Source organism: Schistocerca nitens, chromosome 3, assembly GCF_023898315.1.
Source record: "Schistocerca nitens isolate TAMUIC-IGC-003100 chromosome 3, iqSchNite1.1, whole genome shotgun sequence".
Taxonomy (NCBI): Eukaryota; Metazoa; Arthropoda; class Insecta; order Orthoptera; family Acrididae; genus Schistocerca; species Schistocerca nitens.
Genome location: NC_064616.1, coordinates 279,610,237 through 279,622,061, shown reverse-complemented (window position 1 = coordinate 279,622,061; position 11,825 = coordinate 279,610,237). Strand labels below are relative to the sequence as shown.

The window sequence follows — 11,825 nt, the reverse complement described above, 5'->3', positions numbered from 1 at the left end:
CTGTTATTGAAATAAAAGGTTCTACCTAGTAAGCACTCGAACACGCAAGAAATTACAAAAATAAACTAGTAATTACACAGATAACTGAAAATAAGTCGCTGCTGTTTGTAAAATATGTAAGAAGCAAACGGTGTACTCGCCTTAGTAGTAGCAGGAGCTAGCGATGCGCTCTCGCTGACGGTCTAACTGACACTGACTGAGCTGCTCTAACCAAACATACAAGCCTGCACGATACGAGAGTCGATACAACGGTCGATAGCAATGGCGGTACTGTACACTACACTGTTATTGAAATAAAAGGTTCTACCTAGTAAGCACTCGAACACGCAAGAAATTACAAAAATAAACTAGTAATTACACAGACAACTGAAAATAAGTCGCTGCTGTTTGTAAAATATGTAAGAAGCAAACGGTGTACTCGCCTTAGTAGTAGCAGGAGCTAGCGATGCGCTCTCGCTGACGGTCTAACTGACACTGACTGAGCTGCTCTAACCAAACATACAAGCCTGCACGATACGAGAGTCGATACAACGGTCGATAGCAATGGCGGTACTGTACACTACACTGTTATTGAAATAAAAGGTTCTACCTAGTAAGCACTCGAACACGCAAGAAATTACAAAAATAAACTAGTAATTACACAGATAACTGAAAATAAGTCGCTGCTGTTTGTAAAATATGTAAGAAGCAAACGGTGTACTCGCCTTAGTAGTAGCAGGAGCTAGCGATGCGCTCTCGCTGACGGTCTAACTTTGTGTAGAGATGACACCATTTGCACAGGATGAACTACAGTGGAGGGCTGCATTAAACCAGTCTTAGACTGAAGACCACAACAACAAGAAGCAAAGAATGCAAACTTATTCAACGGTATAGATCTGTCAGCTAAATTTGATCCCCTAATCTCACAGAAGGTCATCAGTATCACCAAGTTCCAGGCAGCTACGGTGAACATGCTGCATTACTTACCTAAAAAGTGGCATAAAATGAAAAGTCGAGAAATTTGTGAACAGAGCAAAATATATTTCAGTGATTTTAGATTGCGCTTCTGAGATCAGTCACACGGTACAAATTATAGTCGTACTCAAAGTCTTTTGTACTGAAAATTCTTATGTCTCAGTTCACTTTTATTTTCTCAGATTTTATTCACTTTTGTAGGAGGGGTGCTGTACCAACCCTTTCCGCATAAGGAAGGGAGATAAACACGTAATATCCCATCGACGACGAGGTCTTTAAAGATGGAGCATGAGCTCGAACTGGTGCAAGGATGGAAAAGGAAATCTCGACATTTGCCGTAACCAACTTACGGAACATACACTCCTGGAAATGGAAAAAAGAACACATTGACACCGGTGTGCCAGACCCACCATACTTGCTCCGGACACTGCGAGAGGGCTGTACAAGCAATGATCACACGCACGGCACAGCGGACACTCCAGGAACCGCGGTGTTGGCCGTCGAATGGCGCTAGCTGCGCAGCATTTGTGCACCGCCGCCGTCAGCGTCTGCCAGTTTGCCGTGGCATACGGAGCTCCATCGCAGTCTTTTAACACTGGTAGCATGCCGCGACAGCGTGGACGTGAACCGTATGTGCAGTTGACGGACTTTGAGCGAGGGCGTATAGTGGGCATGCGGGAGGCCGGGTGGACGTACCGCCGAATTGCTCAACACGTGGGGCGTGAGGTCTCCACAGTACATCGATGTTGTCGCCAGTGGTCGGCGGAAGGTGCACGTGCCCGGCGACCTGGGACCGGACCGCAGCGACGCACGGATGCACGCCAAGACCGTAGGATCCTACGCAGTGCCGTAGGGGACCGCACCGCCACTTCCCAGCAAATTAGGGACACTGTTGCTCCTGGGATATCGGCGAGGACCATTCGCAACCGTCTCCATGAAGCTGGGCTACGGTCCCGCACACCGTTAGGCCGTCTTCCGCTCACGCCCCAACATCGTGCAGCCCGCCTCCAGTGGTGTCGCGACAGGCGTGAATGGAGGGACGAATGGAGACGTGTCGTCTTCAGCGATGACAGTCGCTTCTGCCTTGGTGCCAATGATGGTCGTATGCGTGTTTGGCGCCGTGCAGGTGAGCGCCACAATCAGGACTGCATACGACCGAGGCACACAGGGCCAACACCCGGCATCATGGTGTGGGGAGCGATCTCCTACACTGGCCGTACACCACTGGTGATCGTCGAGGGGACACTGAATAGTGCACGGTACATCCAAACCGTCATCGAACCCATCGTTCTACCATTCCTAGACCGGCAAGAGAACTTGCTGTTCCAACAGGACAATGCACGTCCGCATGTATCGCGTGCCACCCAACGTGCTCTAGAAGGTGTAAGTCAACTACCCTGGCCAGCAAGATCTCCGGATCTGTCCCCCATTGAGCATGTTTGGGACTGGATGAAGCGTCGTCTCACGCGGTCTGCACGTCCAGCACGAACGCTGGTCCAACTGAGGCGCCAGGTGGAAATGGCATGGCAAGCCGTTCCACAGGACTACATCCAGCATCTCTACGATCGTCTCCATGGGAGAATAGCAGCCTGCATTGCTGCGAAAGGTGGATATACACTGTACTAGTACCGACATTGTGCATGCTCTGTTGCCTGTGTCTATGTGCCTGTGGTTCTGTCAGTGTGATCATGTGATGTATCTGAGCCCAGGAATGTGTCAATAAAGTTTCCCCTTCCTGGGACAATGAATTCACGGTGTTCTTATTTCAATTTCCAGGAGTGTATGTGGAGCGACGGGTAAAAATTTACTCGGTTTGTTCTTCAGTTTTATAAGTTGAATCGATTGGTAGTCTTGTGCGATTTTTTTAGAACCATACGCTTTTGCGAGGGTCTGAAAAGTGTTTGTGCGAACAGCCAGAAAGAGATAGAGAACGTACTGTTCACAGTCTCCAGTCCACAGGCCCACAGTTCAGCTCACCGAAACTGAAATAAAATGTACTAGCCCTCCATGAATAATGAAGAGGCATCAGGAACCAAGATGATAAATAAGTCTACTGTAATTTAACTGAGCAGTATATTCTGACAAAGTCTCACAAGAATTAGTTTTAAAAATCATTAAAGCTTTTTCTATCGCACCCGGTACTCGACACAGTTCAGTGACGATTTCTACTCTTTGTTCCTAATTACATACAGTTAATTTTTCACCTTAAAAGTGAGGAATAATCTCAACACTTGTTACGTGGTTTTCTATAATACGGTCCTTCCAGTTAAATTATTAATGCAAGTAAGTTCACTTTTACACCGTTTTACAAGATATACACGATATTTGCTTCGCTCGAAAAACAATCATGTCAGACGTCATTAACACCAGCCGAAGGTTCTCTGTACAAGAAAACAGCAGAATATTCGCGACTTTTCTCGAACAAATGCCAGACAGAATAACGTATCGAGATCAGCAGAAGGGCCGCGACTTTTCCCGTAGGTATGGGGTTGGGTTGGGTTGTTTGGGGGAGGAGACAAGACAGCGAGGTCATCGGTCTCATCGGATTAGGGAACGACGGGGAAGGAAGCTGCCGTGCCCTTTCAAAGGAACCATCCCGGAATTTACCTGGAGCGATTTAGGGAAATCACGGAAAACCTAAAAAAGGATGGCCGGACGCGGGATTTAACCGTCGTCCTCCCGAATGACAGTCCAGTGTGCTAGCCACTGCGCCACCTCGCTCGGCCGTAGGTATGAGTTAGCTATCTACATGCCAGACAGAAACGTATAAAATACGATGGCACGAACGCGCGTGCTACATAGGAAAGTCAACTACTCGATAACTCGATGCAGTCGAGTCGACTGACGAAAGAAATATTCAAATGTGTGTGAAATCTTATGGGACTGCTAAGGTCATCAGTCACTAAGCTTACACACTACTTAACCTAAATTATCTCAAGGACAAACACACACACCCATGCCCGAGGGAGGACTCGAACCTCCGCCGGGACCAGCCGCACAGCCCATGACTGCAGCGCCTAAGACCGATCGGCTAATCCCGCGCAGCCACTGACGAAAGGAACGAACGAATAGCGTGCGAGGTGACTGGCGAAGGCGGCACGGGTGTCAATGCGGGCAGCGCTGTACTACAGTCATTTGAAGTTTAAGTATATTATTGACTGTCTACTGTTTAGCAGTCAGGTACAACAGCCTTAGAAAACAAAGTAAACTACCAAGGAAACCAACGAGAAATCAGTGAGAAAGATATTTCCACTCTTAAAGTATAGAAACGCCTTCTCTCACTGAACCTGAGGCGTTTCTGAACAAAACAGTACAATTTAACATCTCACAACATGGAAAACATTAAGTAGGTATTTCTATCACAATCAATGTAGCTACCTTCAAAGATACATAATCTGCCATTATCTCGTTTTGCAAAAAATGTGGTCATCAGGGATTTCTGATTTTATCGGTTCATATAAACCCCCAGGTTAAAAAAGAAAGGCAGGCTTTCAACATTCATGAAATAATAACAAGAAGGCTTGTTTCAATGGGGCTCTCACGTTTCAATGTATTTGGGATTATTTATGTATTCCTATTCAAATGAAAATGATAAATAGACAAAATCATATTTAGAAATTAACCTTATTACAGTATGACCGAGTGGCGCGTTTGGGTTGTGCTAGATCTCATTTAAGCATGTTGTGACCTACGAACCTTATTACCACAATCGGATTGATGTGAAGCAATATTCTACAGATAATGTTACTCGCTTGGGACACCTAGCAAAAATAAAGATGTTAATAGTATAAATAAATAACATTATTTAGAATTTAACTCTCAAGGATCTGTGTACTGTTTGACGTAATTTCCTTGCAGAAATCTAGGGGAGATTATGTCTGCAACATTCGTTTTCCAAGAAATTTAATTAATGAGTCAAATATTTTTCCCTAGAAATGAAAGAGGTTATACACTATTGGCCATTAAAATTGCTACACCACGAAGATGACGTGCTACAGACGCGAAATTTAACCGACAGGAAGAAGATGGTGTTATCCTGCCGCACGGGATTAGCCGAGCGGTCTCAGGCGCTGCAGTCACGGACTGTGCGGCTGTTCCCGGTGGAGGTTCGAGTCCTCCCTCGGGCATGGGTGTGTGTGTTTGCCTTAGGATAATTGAGGTTAAGTAGTGTGTAAGCTTAGGAACTGATCACTTTACCAGTTAAGTTCCATAAGACTTCACACACATTTGAACAAGATGCTGTGATATGCAAATGGTTAGCTTTACAGAGCATTCACACAAGGTTGGCGCCGGTGGCGACACCTACAACGTGCTGTAATGAGGAAAGTTTCCAAGCGATTTCTCATACACAAACAGCAGTTGATCGGCGTTGCCTGGTGAAACGTTGTTGTGATGCCTCGTGTAAGGAGGAGAAATGAGTACCATCACGCTTCCGACTTTGATAAAGGTCGGATTGTAGCGTACTGCGATTGCGGTTTATCGTATCGCGACATTGCTGCTCGTGTTGGTCGAGATCCAATGACTGTTAGCAGAATATGGAATCAGTGGGTTCAGGAGGGTAATATGGAACAACTTGCTGGATCCCAACGGCCTCGTATTACTAGCAGTCGTGATGACAGGCATCTTTTCCACATGGCTGTAACGGATCGTACAGCCACGTCTCGATCCCTGAGTCAACAGATTGGGACACTTGCAAGACAACAACCATCTGCACGAACAGTTCGACGACGTTTGCAGCAGCATGGACCACCACCTCTGAGACCATGGCTGCGGTTACCCTTGACGCGGCATCACAGACAGGAGCGCCTGGGATGGTGTACACAACGACGAACCTGGGTGCACGAATGGCAAAACATCATTTTTTCGGGTGAATCCAGGTTCTGTTTACAGCATCATGATGGTCGCATCCGTGTTTGGCGACGTCGCGGTGAACGCACATTTGAAGCGTGTATTCGTCATCGCCATACTGGCGTATAACCCGGCGTGATGGTATGGGGTGCCATTGGTTACACGTCTCGGTCACGTCTTGTTCGCATTGATGGCACTTTGAACTGTGGACGTTACATTTCAGATGTGTTACGACCCGTGGCTCTACCCTTCATTCGATCCCTGTGAAACCCTACATTTCAGCAGGATAATGCACGACTGCATGTTGGAGGTCATGTTCGGGCCTTTCTGGATACAGAAAATGTTCGACTGCTGCCTGGGCCAGCACATTCTCCAGATCTCTCACCAATTGAAAACGTCTGGTCAATGGTGGCCGAGCAAGTGGCTCGTCACAATACACCAGTCACTACTCTTGATGAACTGTGGTATCGTGTTGAAGCTGCATGGGCAGCTGTACTTGTACACGCCATCCAAGCTCTGTTTCACTCAATGCCCCGGCGTATCAAGGCCGTTATTACGACCAGAAGTGATACTGATTTCTCAGGATCTATGCACCCAAATTGCGTGAAAATGTAATCACATGTCAGTTCTAGTATAACATATTTGTCCAATGAATACCCGTTCATCATCTGCATTTCTTCTTGGTGTAGCAATTTTAGTGACCAGCAGTGTAATTTTCGTTATGAGCGAACATGCCTCAGGGAGAAGACCAAAGAAATCCAAAACGCTCAACGTGTCCCTTGTAGTGTCTGATACTGGAGTTTGGCAAGCACCTTCGTAACGCTCTCGAGCCGACTAAACGATCCCATGACGAAACGAGCCGCTCTTCGTAGTATCTGCAGTATTTCTTCTGTCAACTAACCTGTGAAAATTCTCCAGAATTTGTGAAGCTTTAAGACACTTCTTTGGTCGATGGATTACATATTCTTAAAACTTTCCCAGTGAAACTTTGCCGGCAGCCGCTTTCCATGCAATTACTTTTAAGATTTTAGGTAACTGCAGAAAGTTACTACTAGATATTTTACGATATTTGCTGTTTCCAGTTATTTGTCACAGATAACATAATGGAACAGTAATGGACCCCTTCCCCTGAGTATGCACAACACATTACATTTATTTACGTTCGCGTTCACCTGACAGTCCTTCCATCGATCAGTGTTGCACCGCAGTTCGCTGCAGGCTTCTGGCGTTGCAGCCGTCTTATGTAGACAACCGCATCACCTACGAACAACCTCACAGAGCCTCCAGCATTGCGCACTAGTTACTTATCACAGATTGTCAACAATAACGATACTATGTCACTCCCTTGGGGTATTCCTGAAATGACCTTTACATCGGAAATACGGAAGCGTCCGATCCCGCCCGTCTGCTTTGACCCATGACGTCACAAATATGGCGGAAACAAAAACACACACACACACTTTCCACAAGAAGCCTAATGACACTAACGGGACAAGCGCGGGAAATGGGGTGTTTTGGGTGGGGGGCAAACTAAATATAAACAAATTTAGACGCCTTGCGTAGCTACAACGTGTGAGTGAAGACAGCCATGCATGAATACCCACCCACCTCCCCAGGGGTCGTAACCCCTGCAACCCATAGAAGATAAAGATGCTTCAGTAGCTGATTAGTGTTTTTTGTCTTTTTAAAAAAAAATCTCACGGGATAGAACGAACAGATCAGAAAGATAAATATAATAAACTAAAACAGAAATTGGAGGAAACAGATAATTAAAATAAGTAATAAGTGTTTTTAAATTTAAAAAAAAGTCTCACGAGATAGAACGAACAGATCAGAAAAGTAAATAAAATAAGATAAAACAGAACTGGAGACAGCCACACTCAAACCAAACTCCGCGCCGTCATGACGTCACACACGACAACACCCTTACGTCACGGGTCAAAGCCGACGCGTGGGATCGGACGCTTCTGTCGGTTATATTCTGTTAAGAATTACTTGCTGAGTTTATTTGCAATGACATACAAAATCCAGTCACAAACGTGGTCCAATACTCGGTGAGCTCGTATTTTTTTGACTATGCCACGGTGCAGAACTGTACCGAGTGCTTTCTGGAAGTCGAATTGGATTGAAATGCAAAAGAGCAATGGAATCTTAATTTTCAAATTAGTAGAAATAAAGACATTAGTACTATAAATATATACATATATCCGTAATGGATAAGCGTAATATATACACTTATTTAGAGTTTCACTGGTAGGGGACTGTGTAGTGTTTGATATAATTCCGTTGCAGAAATCTGGGGTGAGAGGGGGATTATGTCTGCAGCATGTCCAAAGTTTTCAGGAATATTTATTATATATAGATGTTTTGGTTGCTTTAGGTGGAGTTATGAGAGTTTACCGGTTTCTAGTTTTCTGAGTGATCGTCGGAACCAGTATCCTATTACGAATGTGACCTGTCAAATAATCATCTGGCGCCAATCGTGCTCACTTAGATACAGGTTCCTATGGAGACTCATTAAAGTCTAGCACATGTGATTAAGAAAACTGCGAATAAAAAAGTATCTTGCAAAAAAACAGTCTTTTACCAGTTTCAAATAACTATCGTTCTGAAACTATGGAGGGCAGACACGCGCACATAGATATTCTCTTTTCCGAATGACAAATACTTACGTTTATTGCCTGAAACACTTTATCTCTATGGGAAAAAAATCATCATACCATACAGGGTAAAAAATGGAATGCATATGAGCTGTATGCAGGACACGTTTACAGCCGCTTCAGAGCCAGGAGTTCAGAGGAGACGAGGAGGTGCGCGTAACCTACCTGTTGCTCGCCTATTGATCCGATAATAGCCGGAGTGGGACAAGCGCAGCATCACGTATATTGCCTAGTAGCACAATTTTACGCCGCCCGTGGGACTGCGACGAGGTCAAGCTGAAATTTTTTCGGACTGACACAGCAATGTCGTTCCTATCAAAGAAACTTTGCCTTTGTCTTTCCACAGTAACGGAAGTCACGTGACAGCTTACAGATGTCCGTCGTACTTCTTACGTAGAAGTAGAAGAATTACAGAATCAGCAATAGTAAAACGCGGAAAAATGGTACTCGCTCTTAGGAAGGATGTACATGTCACAAGCATATTCTTAAATCTCGTAAATCTCGCGAATGCGCACATGTTACCCGAACTCTTACTGGAATCGTCACCTTAGTGGGTGCGAGTAATGAGTGGGTGCGCAAATATCTATTAGGTACATTACGTATGTAGACTGTGGACAGCTGGGAATGTGGGTCTCACGGGAAGCGCGCAAAGGATAAGTCCCTGCAGTCGCGCTATTCATCTGTGTCCTCGGTGGCTCAGATGGTCGTACTCGCTTCGGCGGTACATATAGTAAAATTGGAACGCTACAGAGAAGATTAGTATGGCCCTGCGCAAGCATGACACGCAAAAACGCCGGCACGGTAGCTCAGCGTGTTCGGTCAGAACGATAGCTGCCCTCTTTAATAAAAAAAAGAAAAAGAAAAAAAAACTGAGTCAACGGCTCAACACTGAACTTAAACTGGTGTCATGGGACATCCACGCCGAACAAATGCAACGAACAAAATGAGAACAATAAAAAAAAGATGGGTAGAGCGCCTGCCATGTGAGCAGGATATCCCGGGATCGAGTCTCGGTCGGGGCATACATTTTCAGCTGTTCCCATCAAGGTATATCAACAACACCCGTCGGCAGCTGAGTTTTTCAAATAATTATCATTTATTCTAGAGAAGCTGCACAGCCATCAGTGGTATGTGTTCTTTCGAGAACAGTTACTATTTTCATACATGTTCATAGGACCTTTTTTCCTCCATTTCCAGTCCCTGTAGTTTTTAGTTTTTATTAGTGTTCACCCTGTATACATGTTTAAAGAATATGGTAGTGCAGTGCCTTCCAGGGCATTGCATCCGCGTGCCGAATCCGCGTGATTCGATTTCGTGTATATCACTCGCTATGCACGCGCACACGGAATCACGCGGCTGGCAGTTCACTCACTCGGTATCATGTGGTGCTCACTCACTGAGTGCTGGGCAACAGTCCTGTGGCCTTGCCACAGGGGAACGGAAACATGGATTATACACAGCTTCATTACAATGTAGCAGTGACAGTATACGAAAATTAAATTGATAATCGAATATTGAGTGTTACTGAAGGTCATTGTTTAGCTAGCTGTGGTATTCTGTATTTGTGTGAAAGAATAGCTGTTGAAATAATGCTCACTTTAAGTCAGCTCCTAAAATTGCAGTGACACTGAGTCATATTTTAAACAGAACAAATTAAAAAGAGTTACGTTGAAGTGCGTGACAACAGACTACACTACTGGCCATTAAAATTGCTACACCAAGAAGAAATGCGGATGATAAACGGGTATTCATTGGACAAATATATTATACTAGCACTGACATGTGATTACATTTTCACACAGTTTGGGTGCTTAGATCCTGAGAAATCAACATCCAGAACAACCACCTCTGGCCGTAATAACGGCCTTAATACGTATGGGCATTGAGTCAAACAGAGCTTGGATGGCGTGTACAGGTACAGCTGCCCATGCAGCTTCAACACGATACCACAGTTCATCAAGAGCAGTGACTGGCATATTGTGACGAGCCAGTTGCTCGGCCGCCATTGACCAGACGTTTTCAATTGGTGAGAGATCTGGAGAATGTGCTGGCCAGGGCAGCAGTCGAACATTTTCTGTATCCAGAAAGGCGCGTACAGGACCTGCAACATGCGGTCGTGCATTATCCTGCTGAAATGTAGGGTTTCGCAGGGATCGAATGAAAGGTAGGCCACGGGTCGTAACACATCTGAAATGTGACGTCCACTGTTCAAAGTACCGTCAATGCGAACAAGACGTGACCGAGACGTGTAACCAGTGGAGCCCCATACCATCACGCCGGGTGGTACACCAGTATGGCGATGACGAATACACGCTTCCAATGTGCGTTCGCCGGCCGCGGTGGTCTAGCGGTTCTGGCGCTGCAGTCCGGAACCGCGGGACTGCCACGGTCGCAGGTTCGAATCCTGCCTCGGGCATGGGTGTGTGTGATGTCCTTAGGTTAGTTAGGTTTAAGTAGTTCTAAGTTCTAGGGGACTTATGACCTAAGATGTTGAGTCCCATAGTGCTCAGAGCCATTTGAACCATTTGAATGTGCGTTCACCGCGATGTCGCCAAATACGGATACGACCATCATGGTGCTGTAAACAAAACCTCGATTCATCCGAAAAAATGACGTTTTGCCATTCGTGCACCCAGGTTCGTCGTTGAGTACACCATCCCAGGCTCTCCTGTCTGTGATACAGCGTCAAGGGTAACCTCAGCCATGGTCTCTGAGCTGATAGTCCATTCTGCTGCAAACGCCGTCAAACTGTTCGTGCAGATGGTTGTTGTCTTGCAAACGTCCCCATCTGTTGACTCAGGGATCGAGATGTGGCTGCACGATCCGTTACAGCCATGCGGATAAGATGCTGTCATCTCGACTGCTAGTGATACGAGGTCGTTGGGATCCAGCACGGCGTTCCGTATTACCCTCCTGAACCCACCGTTCCATATTTTGCTAACAGTCATTGGATCTCGACCAACACGAGCAGCAATGTCGCGATACGGTAAATCGCAATCGCGATAGGCTACAATCCGACCTTTATCAAAGTCGGAAACGTGATGGTACGCATATCTCTTCCTTACACGAGGCATCACAACAACGTTTCACCAGGCAACGCCGGTCAACTGCTGTTTGTGTATGAGAAATCGGTTGAAAACTTTCCTCATGTCAGCACGTTGTAGGTGTCGCCCCCGGCGCGAACCTTGTGTGAATACTCTGAAAAGCTAATCATTTGCATATCACAGCATCTTCTTCCTGTCGGTTAAATTTCGCGTCTGTAGCACCCCATCTTCGTGGTGTAACAATTTTAATGGCCAGTAGTGTAGTATTTGTGCCCTTGCTTCAGTGCAGTTTCTGTTCGATAAATAACTTATTAATGGT

The 11,825-nt window shown here is 45.7% G+C and overlaps 1 pseudogene; it reads left to right on the top strand.

The window, feature by feature from the left end:
- Positions 1 to 9,168: 9,168 nt before the first annotated feature.
- Positions 9,169 to 9,255, top strand: LOC126250469 (U6 spliceosomal RNA; annotated as a pseudogene).
- Positions 9,256 to 11,825: the final 2,570 nt, after the last annotated feature.